We start from the raw sequence: 24,810 nt of genomic DNA on the forward strand, positions 1-24,810 counted from the left end.
ATGCAAATAAGAAACAGAAATTAGAAGGCAGAGGATATTGAAAATGAAACACAGAAATAAAAACATGGAAATGTTAAATAATACTAAATAAATACTAAAAATAGAGCACAAACTGATGGATGAAGTATCGAGATAGGTATGACGAACCTGCGATGTTACAGAAATATAATAAACGAAAAATGGACATTTTGATTTGTGAAAAAAGTCCCGCCCAACGAGCATGCTGGGATCTCACAGTTCATTCTTTGTGCTGATGGTGCCTTACATCTTGTTGCCCCTATCCAGTATATTTTCTCCTGAGAGGTTTCGTCTTTAGGTTCAGAAGTACCTAAAAGGTAGTGAAGGGTTTCTTGCTTTGCTGGCAAATGGATTTATATTCATATAACTGCAAGCCACATGCAGACACACACATTATTATAATTAGAAATGGGGCAATTTGTCCAAGAACACTTCGACATGTCATGTCAGGAGGAAGTAATGATCACACCACAGATGTTCGAATCAGTAGCAAACCCCTCTACCTGCTGAGCCATCATCACACCTGTGGGAGTGAGTCCCACCACGTGGAAGCTTTTAGTAATTTTTCACTTCTTTTGTTAGAACATCAAATTGACAAGGAGACACCTCGATGCAAAAGAAGTCAATGAAGAGAAGGGAATTCTTTGTTTTCCCCTCCATTGCGAGCACGACCGAAGTGCATCGTGTCTATAAGAAAATAGTAAAAAAAATTACCTGCAGATATTAGAGAATGTCCTTTTCCATTGAACATAGACAGCCAGTCCATTTTCTTTAGTCCTTATCAATACTGGAGGCTATCTAGCTGACACAGGCCAAAAGGTGGCGTACACACCACATGATCACAGGGCCAACACAGACACAAAACCACATCTATGGCTGAATCGCTAACTAACCAAACATACATGCCTTTGGTCTCTGGGGAGAGCGGGGTACCTGAAGGAAATTCATGGATGCACAAGAGGAACATGAAAACTTGACACAGACACAGAGACGGCCGAGTGTTCCAGGATCCAACAGACTCTGGGAAGTAATGTTTCATGAAATGTAACATAGGTTTAAGAATAGAATGAACAAACTGATGAAAGTAGGGATAAAAGAAACTAACACAGAAAAGTGAAGCTGAACAAGAAATGGATTTTGGGTTTGACCGTTTCTGGTTTTGTGGCACAAAGTCAAGCCAGTTATAGCTTACCCAGTTTGGTGTGGAACTGGAGTGAAACCTTAAACCTTAAACAGAGCCAGCTAAACAAAAACAAAAAAACAAAACAAGTCAAAGCCACGAAACATCGCAGAAGAAAGCAGCACCAGCTATCAGAAATGTATCCAAAGTGCTCACTGTGTTTTCTTAACTGCTAGTTTTTGTTTTTTTAACTGAACTCTGGCTCATTTTCCCCTTGGTGTGGTTCACTGGTGCACACAGTGATCGCGCTTGGGTACAGACCAAAACAAGGTCTCAGTTCCAAATGAACTCCAGAGTGGTTCGTCTATGATGGGAATGTGATCCAACCTCCATCTGAACCAACACCAGGTGTACATTCCAAGTTTTAGCTAAAAACATATGCTTTGTATTTTGGGATTCAGCGAGGTACTACAGACGTGCAAAAATCTATACGGGCTAGATACTAGCTGTGAAAGGAACATAAATTCTTCATGTTCTCCAATAGTGCAGAACACCTTCCTCCTGGCAAACGAATGACTGAACATGCTTACGTGACGCATTTTGGTTCACTTGGAGTTCACTTAGAACTCCAGCATAAACCATGAACTCCAGGCAATGCCCCAAGTCACTCTGCAGGGAAGATATGATGCCCACACAGTGGAGGACAGAGGAACAGTCTCTGGAATTAAGATTTGAACTACCGTCAGTTCTGGTCAACTAAATTCAACTACATACAGATCTATGGAACTGGATTTCTTAAAAGTGTCTTCTGTCCATCCATCCAGATGTTGTTACACCAGATGCCTATTTTGAAATTTTGGACTAAAATAGAATCTAGTCTTAAATCCCTCGATTGCCTGTGGGGGTCTGAAGGGCTAAAATAATAACAGCATCCGTAAGCACATTTTCATTTTCCCCTGATTTCCCCAAACAAAACTAAAACAACTGCTGAATCAGCACAACTATTGAATAATAACACCAATGAGCCTTGTGTCTTTAGAAATAAACTCCATCATCATAACATCGTTTGTGCAACATTTTGGGTTCACAGTCTTGCTGCGCAAGAGCATCAAGAATTCTTCAAAGTTCTCACATGGCTGTAAAATGTAGACGCTCCCTCAGCCTCCTGCACGCCTGCTCTTTGCTAACAACACCTCCGGAGAAGATGAAGGGTTGTGGGTGGGGGTGGGGTGATGTGCGGAGGAGAGGTGGAGCCCATTCGAGGCATTTTATTTGCTACTCTATCATCAAAAGTGGATGTGTGTTATTGCTGAAGAAGCACCATTATAATTGACAAACCGTAGCTTTATTTGACAGTCCAACTCGTAGCCAAAGTTTTTTTGCACAGCCAGCAGGAAATGCACAGCCAAAGCCTTGAAGCTGCTGACATTAAATAATATGACAAGTCAGAAAAGAGCAGGGACTTTAATGTTAATTGTGCTCACATTTAGAAGTGCCAGCGTGTCGGATTAGTGATTCAAATATCAGAGGTGAAACAGAAGTAACGAGCACACATTTAAAAGGTGTTTTAAACTGTCCAGCTTTACAGAAGAGATAAATGTTGAGAGGTACATCTAAAAAAAACACATTTATGGATATTTTACATTTTCATATGAACTGTTTGTTTTTGTATCTCATCCACCAGGATACTGGTTGTCAGGGGTGTGGCTTCTTTGATTGAGACAGGCTAGATCTCAGCTCCGTCTGAGTCGACCGCTGATTATTTTTTTTAACCAAATTTAATAAAAGCTAACAAATAATTTGGCTTGTCCTGTGGTTAATTGCACAAACACATGTTATGCTTCATCTTTGGTGAATTTGCAGCATTTTATCAGAGTGTTGCTGAGCACTTATTAGCAGGAATGTGTTTCTGAATGCAGCGCGCTAACCAAGCTTTCTAATATTAGCTTATGAGCTCACTCTGACTCCACACACTAACAATGGCATCCAAAACGCTAAGGCTCAGCCCTCAAATGACAGAATCCAGAAAGTATAGCACTGTGATTACTTCTTCTCTGCTAGATTAGATTTTTTCTGCATTATTTCTCAATATACATATAATTTTGTTGAGAATAAAACCTCATTTTGCTCCCCTGTGCCCATCACTGTAGAGGCGTTGCTGCACCTCTTCCACTGAATGACCATGAGAGAAACACAGCGGTATACAGGGTGCACTGTAATAGGCCTGTCTGCTCCACTGCTTTGTCCAGATCAATAAAGTTATAAAGCGACACAGAGAGGGAGCCAGTAAGGCCAAGCAGCCTGTCGGCAGCCGGATGTGTCCTCGGTCCCTTGGCTGAGTCCACCGCTGCTGTCAGGACTGTAATAAGTCTGTTGACCTTGAGTTTACAGCGAAGGGAAGAGGGAGCGCCACACACATTCTGAGCTATTCTGTTTCCAAAAGTGTTTTCAAAGTTCAACAGAGCAACAGTATGTTTACATTTATGGGTATATTTATGGCATTTGCCTGAAACTCTTCTCTAGAGAAAGCCACCGCCAAGCTCCGTATTCATGGAGCTTTGGCCAGACAGCTCCAGGGAGCAAACAGCCCTTTTCCCAGTCTTCTTTATATTTACAGCATCTGAATGGCTGAACTTTAGGTACCTTGATGCAGCAGTGATGTACTAAAAGTTTCTATAAAATAAATTGTTTGCATCATTTTATAGAAAAGCTGAGGAGACGGAGGCTAAAAAAGCTTATCACTGCAAAGAAATATTCTGCATTCAAAGGAAGCGGGGCGTGTTTTTGATAACTGGTTGTGCTTCAGTACTGAATTATGATCAAAACGTTTAAATATTAACCATTTTACACGTTTGTAGCTCTCCACTCTTCTCTCATCACTCATTCTGAGTTTGATAAGATGGCATTTTTTTAATATAACTGAGTCTGGAGTATAAAAGCTTCACTTCCTTAACAGGTAAAGGAGTGAAGATGTGAATATAAATATTGCATGGCCTCCACCTAATTTAAATATATCTGCCTGAAATCCATCGTGCTGCAGTTTGTGTCCATAACACGGCGGGCAGTACCAGCTTTTTATTCATTGGTAGATCATTACAGTTGAAGCACTCTTGGTCAAGATGAACCCCACACTACTCCAGACACATCCATTGGTGTTTATGTATGAATGTGATATGCAGGCCGCAGTGTGATAACGACAATGTATGGAAAACGATGACGTTTGACCAGAACAGCATCCAACTCCACAGCAAAGAAGCTGACATATCCCCAGATGAGTGAAACTAGTTTACCCAGTGAAGCAGTTCTCATAATTATCATTTAAACTGCACAAAGAAAGATGGACAATGGTTTAACTATTTTTCCTAAAACTAACGCAGCAGCCTCTGAACTTTTCCTTTCACAGAGAATACTGAGATTTATATCATGCATCATCATTAAGCCTAAGTATATTGGGGTATGAATCTTGTATAACCACACCTGCTCAGTAATTTCAGCTCTACAGAGACTGCAGTAGCCTCAAGTTTGAGTGTGACCACTTTATCATTGCAATTGTGGCCGTGGTAGTTACAGGCCCATTACAGCCAAACTCCCAAAGCTGCTCTTTCTGCTGCTAGGGCATTTCAAACTGCAACCTCTGTCTGAGACGCAGGTAGAATTGGTGGGTTTCCTAATGACTGTCCTGGTGTGGTGTGCAGACAACACCAACACATCATACAAGTGCTTAATTAGTAGCAAACAGCATATCAGCAAGAAATGATAGTTTGGGCAAACAAATCTCAACAACTTTACTTTTTCTCTGTTCCATTTAAATTGTCCATGAAACAGTCATATCTGTAGGATTTCCTCTAAAACCACAGTCCAGCGTGTTGGCCACCGAGCAGGTTCAAGAGTTTGGTCTCAGCAATGGTAATGAGGGTGGGGGAGCGCGACAGGGACCTGATCTTTCACTTTTTACACTCATATTTATGCTACCACTCTACAGACTAGCGGAGACTAACAACCTCTAGTCTCAAACCCAATTCTCTGATCTTTGAGCCTCTGTGACGCATCAGAAAACGCACTCGAAGAAACGTCAAGGCTCTGTTGTCATATTCATTGTATTTCTCTTTGTCAACACTTAGCCACATTATTTTCTGTGTACTGATATCACATAACACTGTGTAGCTTCATCCAGGGAGCATAATGTACAGTACAAGGACCACTTGGAGCAATGCATTAAAAAAAATGATTTGTGTTAAAACATATTTCTGTGTCATTGTTTACGCCCCCATTAATGCATTTTTTAATATTAATATGTTATTAATATTATTAACATGTAAGATTTATGAAGTTGTGCACAAGTTATAAGGCCAATGTGTAAACTTTTGTGACATTGTGCAGGTGACACTGCTGAGTACAAGCTGTGAACTAGAGTGGCCTTTAAAAACCATTAAACAGCAACTTTAAAGGCAGGAAGTTAAAACAAATGTTGTTATTGCCACTGTCGACTTTGTTTCATTCTCATTTACTCAGCTTTACCATTTTCTGCTCATTTTTTTCTTAAAGTCTGTATTTTTAAACCAGTGCTCTTTAGTCGAACTGTTAGTTGGTTTCAGAGAAGATCGTGTTTAGGCTGAAATAAAACATTTCTAGCACCTGTTTAAAAGCTTTAAATTTTCTTCTGGTGGGATTCTAGCACGACGAGTCCCCATTCTCATACGCAGCATGGAAAATTTATGTGTATCACAGCAACGCGCTTAACAGACCTGCTGGTCCATCTTGTGGAAGTCTCTCCTAGGTTTGAAGTACTTTGCAGTACCAGCAGAGGGCGATAATTCATTCAAAGCCAACATAAAAACAACAATGGCCTTTTAAAGAAACATTCCCCAATACAGATCAGCAATCTAGCTTAACCTTACCTGGCATAAAGGGTCAATAACAACTTGTTGGTTTTAATTCACTGTAGCTCTCTGCTGCAACTTAAACATTTCACGCTTGACAAACACATGATGGACCAGTGGGTCTATTACATGCTTTGCTGTAATATTGGGTTGCACAGAATGCTAAAAATTAGCACTGACAAAATGGCAAAAGATTGTTGAGTTTCCTCTTCCGAGCCCAAACTGCGATACATCTGCCCATAAATGAAAATAAGTTAAATACCACTGCCCCATTTCCACACACTGGACCATTAAGACCACAACCTCAGGGATGTGTAACCAGCAACACGCATTCACAAACCTAGTTTCTTTAGTCAGACGGCACGTGATGAGACTAGCATATGAAGCTAATGAGGGATTCTGCAGTCTGTAGCTCATTCCAGCACTGAGGGGAATTTGCATAACGGTGGGAAATAATGATGATTTAAGAAAAACCTTGGCTGTCACACTAATGCCAAACTGTTGCATTCACATGGTAACTGAGAGCAAACTGCTCTGCAGGTATCAGCTCGAACACGGAAGCTTCACTGCTAATGATGACTATTTATGAGGCCGTTATCTTGTCACACAGCAGAACTCAACAACACAAACAAGTGAGAGGTGGAGAGGGAAGCCTCTTCAGTATGTAGGCCACGCTTTCATGACTAAACTTAAACTTCAAAACTTTTTTTTCCACATTACTTAATCAGACAGAGTTGAATATTCAGTAAAGAAAACCTTAAGATGTGTAAAATCTTGAGATGACGTCCCCAAAAACAAAGGCAGCCACCTTCTCCTGCCGTAGCTCTGTTGTTTTCCCGACTCGTCTCACAGCCTTCACTCTCATTATTGGTGCTCTCATCCTGTGTCTGTACTTCTTATTATTCTGCTTGTGACCATTAGGCCTGCTCATCTCATTACTGTAATTCTGATTCAAGGTCCACACCTGCCATTACTGTGAGCACTCTGTCTCATTAGGAAACTCCTGTCACTGCAGCAGTGAATGCGGCAGCAGCAAATTAGTTGTGATAGAAAAGCCTTCAATGACACGCGGAGTGGCAGTGGGAAAAGATGCGACTCTGTGTGCGTGTTTGTGTGTGTTAATTAATCAGAGAGACAAACTGCATCTGCACATTGTTGTGCATCTTGCATTTTGTGAGAACAGAAGAAGTGAAGTGTGCAGGTGAATGCAGGTTTGCTGTACTCAGGGGCCCATTTCAGCGTGTGTTATGAGATCTATAGCTACCTAATGGACCTATTTGCTTGTCCAAGTTGCTTCAAACGATTCAGCTGGAGCAAGAAACTAATGTGGCTATTAAGGCTGCATTACCCTAAGTCAGTGTTTCTCTGCACCGCGCTCTCGCACAAACACACACGCACTTTAATTGCAAACTCTTTGTAATGTTTTCTTCTATTACCAGTTTGTGTAATTCCCTTCAGTGCGGTCACCCTCGGGCTGCTGAACCCATTGCAACCTGCCACAGATTGATGAGCGTTAACCTTTAAAAATGACTTTTAAATCTTGTTTTCTGCTTTTAAAAAAAGAACAAAATAAATGCTGGATTATTTTTTGAAGTCTTTTAAACTGTTTTAAATGCATCTTGCAGGAAAGCAGGACTGTCATCCGGTGCATAAAACTCATTTATCTACCTCCTTTTTTAACCCAGTGGAGTAAACTGTCTGATGGCATGTTTGATGTCAAGGTAACATACAGCGGGCTTGTGTCTGCACCGTTTCATTGATTTTCACATTCTCTAGTGGGTAGAAACTTCAACAACTTTTCATCCTGTTAATATTGCACGACTTTGCAACTCCTGTTATCGTTTCATTTCATAGTTAAAATGAATCCTTATTGGAATAACACAAAAATAACTGCACACAATAAGTGAACAAATTACTTCTGCAGCACTGAAATCAGTAACAACACTCTGCAAACGCTGAGCTCGGCTCCATTATTTTTAGAATACGACAAAGTGAAATATGCAAATGTAGCAGTGGATAGAAGACGCTTTACTACAGCAGTCTCAGAGTTAAACTCTCCAGCAAGCCACAACTTTATTCTTTAATATTCTCCGTGGGCTATTCTTTCTTCCACAAGCAGATTTGAGTTATTAGTACAGTTCCAGCTTAAATGCCAGTATCGTAGTTTCTTATTCCTAACACAGAACATATGTCCACAAACACTAGACTCTCAGACACAATCACATATTTCCAACAGATTTCCTGCAACGTCCAAAAGAAGCGAACTGCTCAGCAACTCAGTAGGAGGTGTGAGCGTGAAGCCCATCAAGTTCTGAGTTTTTTAAAAATCTGATGGTTTATATGGTTTAAATGCAGCCGGTCTCTATTTCATTGCCATCATGTTGTGCACCTTTTGCTTCCAGTACAGCTTCTACAGTACGGATCACTGAGTCTCTCACTTCAGTATTTTATGTCGCTAACGTGCAGAGAGCGTTAACATCAGCTTCTGTTTCCTGAAGAGGACTAGGACTCTGTGAAACACATCAATCTCTGCTCACATGGTTCGATTTTAATGAATTCACAAAGCTCGTCCTTATTATTATTATTGCTCTGCAGGCGATAGTCAGAGACACTCACACTGCACCTGGTTTCAGAAGTTTTTGGATTCACAGAGATGTCAGTCTATGATGTAAGAAGAAATGTGGAGGGACTGCACTGTTTGTGAATGTAAATATGAATAAGAATAACTTCATTGATCCCGGAGAGAAATTCACGTCTGACTTAGCTCACCTGCTATTTGAATGAGACTTGAAAAGCCTGATGGCTTTGGGTGCGAATGATTTTCTGTACCTCTGCGATTTGCAATGCAGAGGTAGGTTTTTTTTGGTTTTTTGTTCCGTAAGGATGTTATAAAGTAGGTGACCACAGCTGTTCAGGATGGCTTCTAACATCTTTATTGTGCATCTTTCAGCCACCTCCCCCAGCATGTCCAGTCAGGCTCCAGTTACAGAGCCAGCGTTCCTCACTAGTTTGTTCAGTCTTCTTGCATCCTTGTTTCTGATTTTTCCTCCCCAGCAGACTGCAGCATAGAACAGCACAAGAAATCTTAGTTTTCTTAACAAAAAGAAGCAACTTACAGGATCCAATTTAAACTCTTACTTTTTGTTTTAAAGGCACTTAACGGCCGAGCCCCTTCTTACTGGTCTGAGCTCCTATTTATTTGTGTTCCAGAGAAAACCATGAGGTCCAGTTCAAAACTAATGTTATCCATTCCATGTGGCGACAGAGCCTTCTCTGTGGCAGGTCCCAGACTTTGGAATAGTCTTCCCCTAAATGTTGCATCTGCACAAACACATTTTAAATCGTTACTGAAGACACATTTTTATGGTTTGGCTTTTAACACACTTTGACCTAAACATTTTGGTTTTAACAGCATTAGTTGTTGTTTTAGTTGTTTTTATTGACTTATTTATTTTTTTCTATATTTTACTGCATCATTTTTTTACATTTTATTTGCTTTAGTGGCATTTTACATTGTTAAGCACTCTGTGGAGCATGGACTGTTTGGAAATGTGCTATATAAATAAACTTGACCTTGACCTAACTGTGCCCCTTTTAGCATAGCTTGTCTGTATTTAGGACCAATCTAGTTTGCTATCTAGGTGTAAGCCTAGATATTTATATTTTGTTACTACCTCTTTGTCCACCCCCCAAACTTTCACAGGATGGCGGGGAGGCCTGAATCATTGCAAATCTACTATCATTTCCTTCGTCTCAGAGGTGTTTAATATGAGGTTGTTTTTGTGATCCCTATATTCAGATACACACCACAGTGGCGGTGTTATCCGAGTATTCTTGGATGTTACAGTACTCAGAGTTGTAGTGTGCTGTATACAATGTGAAAAGCTCTCCTGTGGAGCCCCCGTGCTGCTCATTAATGCCCCAGAAACTCAGCTCCCCAACCTGACAAACTGTGGCCTTTCTGTCAGCTAGTCTGTGATCCAGCAAACAAATGAGGGATCTACGTCGATCTCTGTGAGCTTGTCTTCGTCCAAGTTTGACTGGATGGTATTGAAAGCGCTGAAAAATGAAAGAACATAACGCTCACACAGGTGCCAGATTCCTCCACATGAGCTAGGGCTTGGTGAAGCATGTAGACAACAGTATGGATGCAAACTGCAGGGGTTCAAGTTTGTCTATGACCTCCAGTCTCAGTCTCAGCCATTCCAAGGTTTTATGGGATGTAAGGGCCAGTGGTCCGTACCGTTTAGTTCAGCAGTATAATTGCAGAATGTGCATTGCATCCATAATTGTCAAGGGACTTCCTTGAGTGGATTCCTCCACCAAGAGCTGTATCCCAATGCCTGTGATCATGGAGAACAGGTATGGATAGTAACCTGGAGCGCTGTTTGTTAGACAGGCACTGGAACACTGTCTAAAAAATGTTTCACATTTGTAAATTTGTGTACATTTAATTACATTTGACTTCCAACAAGCAACCTTAAAATAGCAGACGAGCTGGAAGCGGCTCACAACTGGAGAAGGAGATGACCGTAAACGGAGGCTGACGTCTGGTGTGGGTTTTTTCTCGTTTTTATGGAATGAGTCACAGAACTTTATGATAACAGGGAATCCAAGGCAGTCGCTGATAGGCACAAAGAATACAAGAGTATCATCATCCTTAGAAAATCCTACAAATCCTGAGAATGCATGAATTTATTCAGGAGAATACAGAGATTCTGACCTGTGACTGAACTAAACACAAAGCTGTCCTTCTTTTTAATCACAAAGCAAGCTGCATGAGAAGAAAAAATGTGGGAATACTTACATTTTTATAGATAATGTAAAATCTGCAGCCTGCCTCTCCTCCAGAAATGTCTCACTGTCCTGAATTTTAAATGTCCACCCTCATTCAAAGCCATGTAGGTCGTGTTTTCATACCATTTCATTCCATGTCGTCAGGAAAAAAAGGGTAGAGTATATATAACTGAGTGTTTTTCCTGAAGGTGTGTGCTGATGTAGAGTAGCTGTCAGTTTCATATGACTGGATTACTTTAAGACAATAGAGTTAAATGTAATTATGTAAACTAAATTAAAGGCAACCACAGTCAGTGCCAGCAGTGTCACACTGAGCAGCAGCTTAACTCTTTACCAGGGAGGGGGGCCGTCCTCTTCTTACAGGGTTTATCACAGCGATGGTGCTCATCCGGGTTCACGGGCTCATCCGTGTGGTGCACACGCCCTCGTAAATCGGACTGGAGGACCCAGCAGGCGCTCGTTAAAAGTCCCGTAAGTCTATCATTGGCTCAGTCACCTGCCCGTCAAAGTCTGCCAAGTTTGCCTGCACAGAAAGATCAGAAGGAAAGAAGACGTTAAGAGTTGAACAGATGGAGGGTGGAACAGGAGGTGGCTGGTGCCATTGGGCTTCTTATCTTATCAGTGACACAGTGATGGAGCTCATTTTGACTGCTTATTAATCAGCCAGTGCTCAATTACAAACAACTCATGTTCTGGAAAGATGCCTTTCATCATCTAACTTCTAAAAGTAATGAAACCCAGTGTCAGCATCATGCTAAGGTGGTCTGCCAAAGCCTTAGCCAATGACAGGGTCAGACTCACTGTCTACAAGAAAGACTTATGTCTGAAGGCTAATAGCATTACCAAATCTGAACCCAGCATTGACTCTGCATATTATATACAATTTCATTTAGTGTTCAACATTTGTTTGTATTCAAAACTACTTAAAATTGAACCTTGTGCCAGCTGAGAATCCCCCAAAACTGCTGTGGCATATTTAATTTTACACCGTATTTTCCTCACTGTTATAAATACTGATTTTAAACATCTGGGCACGTCCCCACCACCTGATGTACCTAACATGTCTGATCATTAGGGCTGCACTCTCAGGTTCAGTTGGTTCAGTCGGTTTAGCCGTTATCCTCTGATTCAACCAAGAAGTTACTGGTCTCACAATTGTGCTGATTGTTTAAGGAGAAAAGTGTTATCAGTTATCAGTACTCTTTCAGGCTCGCTTTGAATTATTTGACAGCAGGAGGGACAGACTGCCTGCGTACACATTTCCAGAACCATGGACTCAGTCAACCCTAATGGCGATGGCACAATTATGTTTGCATTTTCTGAACTTGTAATCAAATTTGGCTCCAAAACAATTAGCACCAGATCAAACGAGTCATGGGCGTGGCTACATTTTGTAAAAACTGAGTTGCATGTCACAGTTCATATGGCATATCAGCTAAAAATGGTGACTCGTGTCTCCATTATTATGTTCCACTAAAGGGTTTGAGCGTGGATATATCCCAGTTTTTATATATTTGCCCCAGTAATGGCTTTATAAAGGCAGGATTATCCAACCACAGCTTAATTGGTCAACATCTGCAGATGGGAAGTCTCCATTCTCATAAAAAGATATCAAAGATTTTCATTGGTTTATACACTTTATAAAAAAAAATGTTTTCTTTCCGTAAAAGATTAACCACAGGTTCAGCAACATCAACTGTGTGACTCCACTTATCTGGACTATCATATTAATGTTTACATTTGAGAAGGTGATCAGTTCCCTTTAACCTTTACTCTTAAGTTGCTTTGTGCTATACATGTAAGCACTGTAATGTGTCCCAAGAGTTACATGTTATTATTCTGAGACACTTTAAAGACACAATTACCAACAGATGGCTCCTGCCTGAGTTATTTTCTCCAAACCACACAACAAAAAAAAACGAAGCAAAGAAGAAAAAACAGGTTCTCTGTTCCACACATTTACTTTCATTGTTGTTTATGCAATCAGCAACACAGAAGGAAGTCATCTTTTACCAATCAGTGGTCTGATTAAACCGTAAATCCGGAAACAATCAAGATTTTCTAAGGGGAATATCATGTTTTAGAGGCAAAATGATGATACTCAGTTTGGCTTTGTTTTCTATCACAGGGTTTGACTTAAATGAAAACAAAGGCACACGTCTGATGACACAGGTACCATGTTTTATACAGTAAGCATAGTGTGGCTACTGTGGCTGCCTCAAGCAAGTTTTAAAAATCATCAACAGTTCTTCTCAGGCTTCAGGCTTTGTCACTGTCTTAATGTGATCACGGCCATGCCAGTGAAACAGATGCTCCTTCTTTAAACATAGATTCTGTATCGATGTCATGTTTTGTTGTATACTGCATGAAAACACCACCAGATGGAAGTATGCACCGCTAAACAATATGCTGAGCTCAGTGAGCTGTGAAAGACAATGACTGAAGAGAGAAGACAACTTAAAACTCAGAGACGCACACGGTCAAAGATTTTGACAGGTTACTACACATTTAACCCAACAAGATTTAGATTTAAAAACTGCTCAGGACACAAATACCTTCACCAGAACATACAAAGCAATAGTTTGTGAGATTTAGCTATGAGGCCATGTGTGATTGCATCTTGTCATTCATGCTGTTCAGTTGTATTTTGGGAATCTATAGTTTTCAGTCACGTGACCGACTACTCGGGCAGCCAAAATATTGTTAGATCGTGCCAGCCAATAGTGGACAGTTGGTAGTACTGCAGGACAAAAGTTTCTTTGATTGCTCCAAATCTTTTTTTTATATTTCAAGGCTACTTGGATCATCCAGTTGTCCCCAACCTTTTTTGCGCCACGGACACGGTTTATGTCCGACAATATTTTCACAGACCGGCCTTTAAGGTGTCGCGGACAAATACAACAAAATAAAACCAGTACTGGTACCAAAAAAAAAGAAGAGTTATTCATAACACACGGGAAAAGACCCAGGGAAACCGAGTTAACGAAAAAAAGATTAAAAAAATAACGATAAAAACCATAAATTTCACACCGAGCCTCAACTCTTGCGGCCCGGTACCAAATGACTCACAGACCGGTAACGGTCCGTCTGTTTAAGAGTATTACCTCTTATGGTAAAGCACCAAGGCCCAAATAAAGCCAAGTGGGAAAATTCTTCAATTCAGTGTAATTTTATTTATAAAATGCCAAATCACAGCAACAGGCACTTAATATTATAAGGTAAATCTGTCTCACCTTTTCTCACCTCTCCATTGTAGGAATATGGTAAATGGTAAATGGCCTGCATTTGTATAGCGCTTTACTTAGTCCCTAAGGACCCCAAAGCGCTTTACACTACATTCAGTCATTCACCCATTCACACACATATATGAATTTGAATGTACTTGACCTGGTTCTATATATTTGTTCCCCTTATTGATGCCTGATTGATTTTACGTGTGGATGAAGTGGACCTCCACAGCTTTTCAGCATTGACACACTGACCAAACAAACCTTTGAGTTTGAACACAGTATACTGTAGCAAAGAGGAACAGTTAGAAATCAAAAGACCAAAAACAAACTGTCAGAAAGAAGCTGGCACTGACAATAAATGATTTATATAAGCCGGGAAGCATACAATTCCAGTGGATTGGGCAGATTTGCAGATGGTTCTCAGCTGGAAGCATTTTTTGATTCCCAGCCCCAGTGTGTAGCCTGTTCACTAAGTACAGCTCTTTTTTTTTCAGAAAGTTTGTGCATTTCATTTGGCCCACTTATGTTTCCACAAAGATCCACTGAGACTGAAGTGGAAAAGACTAAATAAGTGACTGCAGGAAAAGGTCTAGGTTTCTAAGAACATTTTCTGGTTGGGAACTGTCAGCGCTTCTCTAGAAATAATGCTGGCAGCCATCTTCCTGCTGCCCCGACTCAAATCACCCCACTTTGGCAGCTACTCTTCTTTGTCCACTGTCCTCCTTTTCCCCACCCTGAGGACTTTGTAGTCATTAAAGAAAAAATACCGTCTAAAACTCAAAGCCAAAACGAGGATTGGTTTTTCTAATAATTTTCAGCATTTGCATAATTGTTAGGTGTTTTTGACTTATCAGAAATATTCTAGAAGTAGAAAACAGGATGCTACATGCTGTTACTTCCTACAGATACAAACAAATCAGCTTTTGGTCTCAGTTATCGGCTTCATCTCCTTGTAGGGTCTTTAACTTACAATATAAAGAACTTTGAGGCGACTTTTGACATGATTTGGATCTTTTTAAATAATAATATAATTCATCTTTGTTACACAACAAGTCAAGGTGATAGGTAGGGATGAACTTACCTAAAACAACAACAACAACAAAAAGAAAACTGTACACCACAGGAGAAAAGAAAACGCAGTGGCATCAGTTACCTGATGGTGAGAAATGAAAGGAAATATCTCATGTTTGGAACATCATCATGGAAATGCGTAATGCCAAAATGTATATGACTCAACTTGATTTATAACATCTTCAGATTTTAAAAAAATGGCGATGTACCATGTGGCTAAAACAAGACCCAGCCTTAGGCCTCATCCTAGATGGACTGTCACTGTATGGATATTTAAAGGTTCAACTGAGAGAAGATGAAGTTTCAGTAAATGTAGAAAGACAAATATAGTAAATTTAGATTCAATTTAGCGCAATGTCACAGTCCTAAAGTTGCGCCGCTGAGAACGGAAAGCCATGCAGGTGGTTGAAAAACCACGCACATGTTGATAAACTAAGACACAGCCACAAGAGCAGCACAAAAAGTTTAAGTCTAAGAAAGCCTGCCTTCAACTGTGGATGCTTCCTGGGGATGGGACATTATATCTTATCCACTGGCATTCATCACTGATGCTCTCTGTTCTTTATTTCATCAATCTGAATCTGAATCTGAACCAAACAATACACGCCTGTGGAAAGCACTGCTTGGTTCTAGTAAGTGTTCTGAAGGCAGGCATTTTCCAATATTTGTGACAGGAGCTGTCTTGTATGAACAACTGGTCTATTCTGCCCTGAAGTCTTAAGTGCACGAATTGTTGTGCACAGTGTTTGGCTCAGCCAGCCGTTTTCCCAGCGACAATGAAAAGAAATTGCTTTCTGCTGGTGTTCACTCTCATTTCCCTGTCAGGCCAGTGGAGCTCTGATCACAAAGCTCACTTCTAGTTGCTGTGAGTTTATACTAACTTACTGTTGAACGTGCTATGAATGACAGAATACTTCACAACAAAATAACTTAAATTGATCAGAGAGATACAAACATGTCTATTGATTGTCATATCTCTGACCATCTTTAACAGTACTGATCCAACCTTGGATCTTAAAATAGTGCAGAACAGTGTAACTTACTTTTCAACGTATGGCATTCCTAAAAACCAATTCCCAATTTTCTTTAATGTAAATTCAGATCTGTTAAACCTGGTGACCTATCCCACTCTAAACAGCTTCTCTCTTATGAGCCTTATCACCCCTTTTTTTCCTGGAATGGCTCCTAATATCTTTGAGGTCAAACTTACAACAAACTGACTCCAAGCTGTCTGAATACCTGTCATCGTGTTCCTGAAGGAGACAACCTTCTTTTGAAGCTGATAGCATCTGAATGGCCAAAGAGAAAGAAGCTTTTCCTTCACCTCACACACCTCGCTTTATCCTGACAACCTTAACGCTCTCTGCCATCTCCAAAATAAACAAACTCCCCGCTCTACCTGATGGCTCCATCTGTTTCTCCAACCTGGCAACTTCACACTACATTAATAAAACCCCTCCTCTGCCACCATGCATCAAAAAGAGTCCTTGCAGCACTATCATCAACACCCAAAGTGTATAGCATCATACTGCTTCAAACAGGCAGTCAATCTGGCAACAAAAGTCTCTCTCGGTGTACAGACTCAAGCCAAATAACGATTCAATCCCTCTAATACCGCTGCTCAAAATATTGTTTAGGGTCATAAGCTACAGAAGTCAGACCTGGCAAATCTACTACCATTTTACAAGCAAAATAAAAAAACCTCAGAGGTTTTCATTAAAGCAGAAACACAGACATCAACCTCTTTGCTTCCTTTGTGTGGTATCAGCCAAATGGCTTGTGGTGGTAGGGCACAACTGTCACACAAAAGAAGCATGAAAACAGTACTTAAAGCCATTTGACATTACAAAGGGACATCACTACATCCAATCAGCCAGTAACGTTTTTAGTGAACACTCCAACACAAACAGGCCTGATTTAACTTTGGCTCATCTCCAACATTTGTCTTTCTCTTACTGATTGAAGAGAAACATTAAATTAGATTAAAATTGATTGAATCAGATCTCATCATTCCACAGCTAAGATACATTATAAAATAACCATGCTCTACAAAGTTGTGGAAAAGTCAGTCAAAATAAATCTTGCTAAACATGAAATAACTGCAGAGCTGCAGCTATGTTTCACGTTTATCATCCAGCCCTGTCATGGTTGCCTGGTGCCACTGCTCTGACACGCTGATGACCTGCTTCGTGTCAGAGTGACAAAACATGTCCTCAGCTTGAACTTTCTCCCTGTCACTGAATCATCAAATGCCTCCCAGAGCCAAATAACCCTCCTGCCTGTCTGATACCACCTCCAATTCTCCACGTCTCACTTTGAGCTTAAAAAACCTTCCATCAATCTAACCTGGCAACTTCTCATTGCATCAGTGAAACTGGTACCCGAGGCTGTCCCCCCTTTAGTCCGAAATTTTTCTGTTCATTTCCTTCTCTCTTTATATGTATTTGGACTCTACTAGAGTAACTTTTCCTTATCTTATTTTACCTCAACCCTTATCTGACATATCAACCCCTCTGTCTGAAACAAGCCATCGTCTCTCCTCTCCCTCCCTTTAAGCTAGATTTCACCAGGCTGGCGTCACAAACAGAAGATTTAAACAGCAGGCGATTGGACCAATCAAAGAGTAGAAAACCCATCGATAACCACCTGTTTAAAGAACTCTGATGCCTGAGCTTTTGGCTTACAGATACATTACATGCACTGACCTCATTATTTGAGTCTTTGAATTTGTTTAGTACAACCCAACTCCAAAGAAGTTGAATGCAATGAAACATTTTATTAAACTGAATAAATATCCTATTTTAAGAAACAAAAAGTAATAATTTGGAATTTGATGGTTTTCCACTTTTCCAATGAGCTTTGGTCCAGAGAAGATGGCAGCGTTTCTGGTTCATGTTTTTCTTTGCATCACAGACCTTTGACCTGCATTTATGTTCACAGTGATCCCTGGAAGAGGCCATGCACTGATTTCCATCACAGAAATAAAGCGCTGTCTGAGGGTTTGGCAATCAGTTATTGATTTTGGCCTTAAAGACTTTTCCACATTCTTGGAAACTTTTGATAATTCTATGTTTTTGCAGATTGGTGATACTGTGTAAAGATTTACATCTGAGGAACTCTGTAACATGCTCTTTTTAGACGCAGTCATATTATTGGCATGTTCCTAATTCATCGAATTCATTGCAAAATGTTCTTTCAGCTGTTTTTTCTAGCACCTCTCACTTTTCTTGCCTTAAATTTGAGGCATGTTTCTGCCATCAATTTTCATTAGTTTAAACATTTTACATGTTTTCTATGTTTTATTCACGAGCTCTGCAAATAATGGCAGAGCACAAATAAAACCAGAGCACTGTTTTTCTTATTAAATTTGATAAATATTTTCTATAAAGAAGCTGTTTGAATCACGATTGTATGAACGCTAATGTTGGAGCATACTGAGGATAGGAAACAAGCAGACTAGGTTCACATGAAGACGTTAATGTGAAATTGAGACTCCAAAGATGATAACAGATGAGTGGATGTGTAGATCCACTAATTCAAAGACAGGATATATCATTAGTGGTGAACGGGCTAACATTGGCTTCCTTAGAACATGCTCTGGCCTCATTTGGCTGTGTATAAAATTATCAAGCTAAAGCAAACTGGCAGCACAGTCCTTACTACTTTCTGTGAATGTAATGACTCAGTTTCAAGTACTCAAGTGTCAAATGCACCACACATTAGTAAAGCTGAATTAATGATCAATTCCACAATCATACATGCCGAAGAGAAATCTCTTTCTAATACCTGACAGGGCTCCACTTCTCTTCTTTATTCTTTTGAGCTGTTTCACCTCAGCTAAGAAAATCATCAATAATGTTACAAATCCATGTCAACAGTGCCCTGGTTTTCCTTCCTGACGTGGCCCTTGTTAGCCGATAAGACACAGAGCAGGTTGTGCAAAGCCTGAAAGAGCTTATGTTTTTAAAAAATACACTGAAGGCATCGCTCTCCTGGGTATGTTGTACAATATGCAAAAAACTGGAGGCCATCATAATAAACCTCTATGAGCACAAGTGAGGTCATGTGACCAGGACTGCGTGGAACGTGACTGTCTGTGAGGGGCAAACTGATGATTATACTTATGCTCCTATCTGCAGACATCACCATTTCATTTTTAATATATAATATTTAATATCTAATATATCCTATTATACAACAAACAAAACAAGATTAAAAAATGAGTAAAACACTGTGAAGTCATTTGCAGGTTAAGAGACTCACTGGAGAAGCAGTTGATGACATCACCGAGTTATTTATGTGTCACAAAGTAATTGGAAAAATAAAGCATTTTTAGAAATGTAGAAATGCTATTATTTAAACACAACATTGAAGAAAGTGTACACACCTCCCTTTATCTGTGTGCATGGTAACTCACAGACATGTACACACCTTTAACCCAAAGAGATTAAAATCCAGTGGAGAGCAGGTAGAGACCCTGTGTGTTTTTATTTAGACTATTATCTGGCTACAGATCACACAACTCGAGCAATTCTTCAATACCAAGATTCCCAAAGTGTGCAAACTGGGCCCAAGGCCAAAAGTAACATTTTAACAGCTGTGCACACATAGCTGTTATAGACTGATGATAATGCATAATGAGACCAGGGGAGTCATTTTCTTCAGGTCATCTGTCTTGTCATCAAATGAAACTGACATTGCGATGAAGACGCCCCAGTCTAGGCCTCTGCAAAGCCCTCTCACTTACCTTTGCTACTATGAAACTCAAATATTTTCAGTGCTTCCTTTGCAAACTCTCAATCCTGTCAGGGCACAGTGTGCTTTAAACAAGTCGATATCTCCAAAATTACCCTGTCCACTTCACTCCCTTAACAAAATGAGACCAACACGGCAACTGTCCCTGTTCTCCATTAACCTTTGTACCTGTTAACCATCCTGGCAACAGCTGCCTCCACATGTCTCCCCACTTTCACCAGCTTAAAACCCACACCGACCTGGCAACTTCTGCCCCACATCAAAGTGAGCCACTTCACTTCTGAAGAGCCTGACATGGCAGTGGGATTCTTTCCACTGCGCTCCCTCCAAATCCACTCACCTCCTCCTCTTAAAAATCACTCCAACATGGCAACTGTGTGCCGCTTGTAAACCTCTCTGCAACCTGGCAACTGCAGCAGGTGCAGCGCTCTGTGGCGAGATAAGCCGAGAAGGACAAACTCTCCTCATCCTCCCTACCTCCTCCCTGCTCATCCTCCTCTCCTCTCCTCTGTATCACTGCAGCTTTGTTCAGCCTGCATATCAGCCTCTTTAGCTACACAGTGAATACTCACGTGTACGCAGTGACTCTTGCAAACATTTACACAAAACTGTGTTTTACACTATGTGTGCGTAACTGAAGGTCAACAAATCACTTTGATGGAGGCAGAAAGGAAGGGGCGTGGTCATCTGAACCATGTGTTAAATAATGTGATATTATGAGACTGTCCCTGGGGTACATTTGAGCATTGTTGCCAAGCACAAAGTCCACAGACTGCAGCCACAAGCATAATCTAATCATAAAGTATACCTTAAATATACCAATCTGATTGGTTGTTAAACTTGGGAGGATGTATTCTTAAAATAACATTTGACATGAAGTCTTAGTCTACCTACAGCACTACAGCAGGCTTCTCCTGTCTGATTATGTCACTTATGTATTTAATCAACATTTCACATCTTGTACTGCTCTCCTGTTTTGCATTTCGGTTATTGTTGTTTTGAGGGTTTACTTACTGATAATTAAGCTTTCTTACCAATGCAGGAAACGTAAATGACTGATTCATGGGACAGAACACTCTCTGAGCTGACAGTGCAGCGGTTCAGCTAAGCAGTAGGTCACGACAGGTATGTTGTGATTATATCAGAGCTGAGGGGCAACATTCCCCATAGCTGTGATATAATCATAACATACAGCGACCTGCAGTGAGCTATTGAATTTCTGAAACAGTTTCAAGCTATGGCCATATGGAAGATATGGTTCCTAGGCATTTTTTTTATTATTAAAATGTTCATAAAGGATTCAAAAAGTTATGCTCTTATAAAGAAAGAGCCACTTATGGCCATTTGAGGCAACGACTCATCTTCATAATGATTTAGGGAATTCTCCCTTTTCCAGCTGAGACTTGGAAGTGCCATTTCTCAATCTAGCTGTAAAGTGTCCAAAAAAGCAAAGATGCGAAGAGTCCTGAGCTAGGCACCTGAATTCTGTCCATACAAGTTATAAACAGACACACAACAAACTGACTATAAATTCTGGTTCCCACTATCAGGGTATCAACAGTGGATCGTCAACCTGACTAACACCGCCTCGTTTACTGCATCTTCAGCACTTTGAGTTCATGGGCAGCTAACTTGCCTGTAAACATGTAACACAGAGTAACATGAAAAAGAAACTGCTCAGGCTGCTTTGTAAGCAATTGAAACATTGGTTTTATCCACCAGGAGTCATTATTCTCAAGTATTTAGTTCTTTAAATTGTCATTTTTCAATTTTCATAGAAATTAAAAGATAACATTCCCATAAACCAATCATTTCCAAATATTTGGTGAGCAGCCTCTACCTCATTTGAAATCAATCATGGTGTTGCCAGTTTACTCCACACAGGAAAGTGCTGTGCTCTCCCCTTATTAACCTCCCCACTATCACTCAGGGCCTTTGATGCGTCACGCTCTCATAATTTGCAGCATTTGCCGATTACACGAGCACGGCCGGACTTGACTCTGGCAGGATGCTTTTGAAGGATTCAGCGAATGAGTTCATCCACAGCTTTTTGTGTAGTCGTACATGGCAATAACAAATTTCCACAACACACATGGATTATCCTCACATTACACTTTTTCATAAGCGCTTCCATAAAACTGATGAGGCTGACTGGGAAGGTCTTCCTCTTTATCATAATTTTCATTGTTTCTGCCAGTTTATTACAAGCCCCGCCCTCCCACACCCACACTGGACACAAACATATTTTGTAACTGTTTTTTAGCCATTAGCTACAAACAATAAGCCCATTTTTACCTTCAGCTGTTCACTTGATATATGTCCCCTTATGTTCACTAATTGCAGCAGGTTAAAGCATGCATCACTTTATGGGAACAAGGTTAATGGTAATTCAGTACTCCCTTGCTGTTATTGCCTTCTGATTTGGAAAATGGATCAGTCTGCCTTGTTCCTAAAATAGCACGGCCTTAAAGATGCAGTGGCATTGTGTGATCTAAATGTGTAAAGGAAGGAACTATAGGAACACTGTGTGCTAGAAATTCTCACTCTGCTGTGACTCCAATGATTTAAGACCCATCCAAACTGAATTTAGGACAGTAAATGTTTATTTAAGACAAAAAGATTTTTAACTCTGACATTTTCATTTCCTGTATGAACAAAACTTATCGTTATCTTAATAATTTTAAACTAACTACAAAATCAATGCTTTTAATTGGGCTTTTAATGGGAAAATAAACATTTGTAAGTGATGCGCTGCACTGCTTTGACATTACACATTTCTCTGCCATCATTACATCGGAGCAGATATGAAAATCAATACACATTTAAAGGACACAGAGGATGAAAAAAATAAATCGATCGAATGACTGGAACCATAATCTGTGAGCTAACGTTCGCGCGTTTGTATGTGTGTGAGTGTCCAGCGACACAGATGACCTCAAGCACTTATCGTCACCGTGAGTTGAGTTGATTACAACCCGTAATAACCATAAGGGCGCAGTGGGTGGTAATGGAATAACATCGCTGGCACCAGTAACCCGCGAGAGTGTCGGTTTGTCTGTGTTTGTGTGCGTCAGGATGCGCTTTTGTGTGTGTGTGCGTGCGTGTGAAAAGAGGGTTTCTGACCCCGTCATCACACAGTGGTGTGTTCATCTTTCAGCCTCTCTCTGGCCTTCTGTCTCCCTGTCGCCAATCAATTCTCATTGCCGTGGCGACCATGGAATCCAATTAGAGCTGCCTCGTCACTAAAGGCGCCACGTGTGCTCGTACACCTGTCTGTGTGTGGGTGGGTGTTTACTTGTGTTGAAGCTTTCGTGATGACCTTGAAAATGTATCAGGAAGCAAAACTGGAACATTTCGAAACGCGGCTGCGACTTGAGGGAGAGAAAGGGGGGAACTAAAGACAAGAAATGGGAGGATGGAGGGAGAAGAAAGATAAAAAAGAGAGAGTGGGACACAACATTAAAGAAAAAGTTGCTTTCCTCATTCAGAATGAGCGCGTTGTCCTCGATACATATGCTATGTATATTTTGCCGTCTTACACTGTTGTCTCATCAGTGCAGTGTACTTTAACTCAAGTCTATAGCCAGTCTTTCTTTGCATTCATTTGCTGTTTATGCATTTTTGCAGTACTAAATGAATATAAACTCCCAGGATGATACAATGATACACTTTACTCTTCTATAATTTTACTATACGACTTCCTTCTGCAGCATTAGTAAGATATCTTAGGAGAAAGATTTTTATTATAGTCAGGGTGGCGTGCCATTTACTTAATGAAGAAGACAGAAATAAAGCAAAAATTAATAAACGTCTGTACAATAAGGCATCACAGAACCACTGCACAAAGTATATCAAAGTATATTTGGGGACCTGAGAGAAAACAGGTGTTGCACTGAATGAGCTATGAGAAAGAAAAACACTGTGAAAAAAGTTGCAGACAGTTGATGCACATTCACTTTCGCTGCTGTTTGTCAGTCACTGCTTAAACTTTCTGCAGAGCAATTACAAACTCGTGCAAATCTAGCACTTGAACTGAAAAGTGAAATACACTTAACTTACCTCCACACGCTCCCATCCTGCCCACCAAACCACACACACAGCCACTAAGCTGCAACAGCCCCCTTTTGAAGTTTGACTCGATTTAGTCACAGAGCCAAAAATCCCATTATCAAAGAGAAGGAGAGGCGAGAGGATGGGGGGGTGGGAGAAAATAAAATGCAATCCTCCGGTCCTGAGCTCCCTGCTCCTCTGATTAGGACGACGGTCCAAAGAACCAAGCACGCTGTTGCTTTCAACACCACCACTTCCTCCATATTCTTTTCATTTTACACAACAATTTATATTTACCAGCAACTTTCACACAAAGAGGAGTCACACTGCAGGTGCTTCCTACTCACTGACACTGTGACTGAACATGCAGGGACCAGCAGGAATCAGTGCACTTTATTCTTACAGACGATCAACATAAAAACTGTTTTTGATGTCCGTCACTCGATCACCTTGAACAATTATTAAAATTCTGTTTTATCTGATAGACTTAAATAAGGGCCTCAATACCACAGAATGGACTGAACGTTCCACTGAGGACGGGGGTCCATTTAGACTCGAGTCATGTCGGAGTACGGCTGAACGATATCGGCCAAAATGATCATATCTTTGTCCTTTTAGGTGGAAAAGCAATACTTTGTATAAGTATTACTTTTTACAAAGTGGGCTAAATGTGCTGTAGTAGAGTGAAAACAACAGGTGAATTCACAAAGAAGCATTAATAAAAAAGACTAATTAAAACAAATAAAAAAATGCAAGCACCTTGACCTAATTTAAAACACCGGTTTCCACTTTTGACTGTTTTAATCATTTGGGGAGTTTTATTTCTTTGATGTGGTGATACATGAGATATCAATTCAGAGGCAGGTGGTGGTCGGAACACCCGGGCAGA

The 24,810-nt window shown here is 40.5% G+C and overlaps 1 protein-coding gene across 3 annotated transcripts in view; it reads right to left on the reverse strand.

Annotated features, from left to right (window-relative positions):
- si:cabz01090165.1 (uncharacterized protein LOC100333421 homolog) overlaps window positions 1–24,810 on the reverse strand; it is a 400,716-nt gene that overhangs the window by 176,380 nt on the left and 199,526 nt on the right. For all 3 annotated transcript variants that reach the window (XM_063493435.1, XM_063493434.1, XM_063493433.1), the window contains exon 4: window positions 11,150–11,338. The gene's annotated coding sequence lies outside the window, so the exon portion shown is untranslated. The remainder of the gene's footprint in view (window positions 1–11,149; window positions 11,339–24,810) is intronic.

The sequence above is a fragment of the Pelmatolapia mariae genome, linkage group LG14 (genome assembly GCF_036321145.2).
Source record: "Pelmatolapia mariae isolate MD_Pm_ZW linkage group LG14, Pm_UMD_F_2, whole genome shotgun sequence".
Classification (NCBI taxonomy): Eukaryota; Metazoa; Chordata; class Actinopteri; order Cichliformes; family Cichlidae; genus Pelmatolapia; species Pelmatolapia mariae.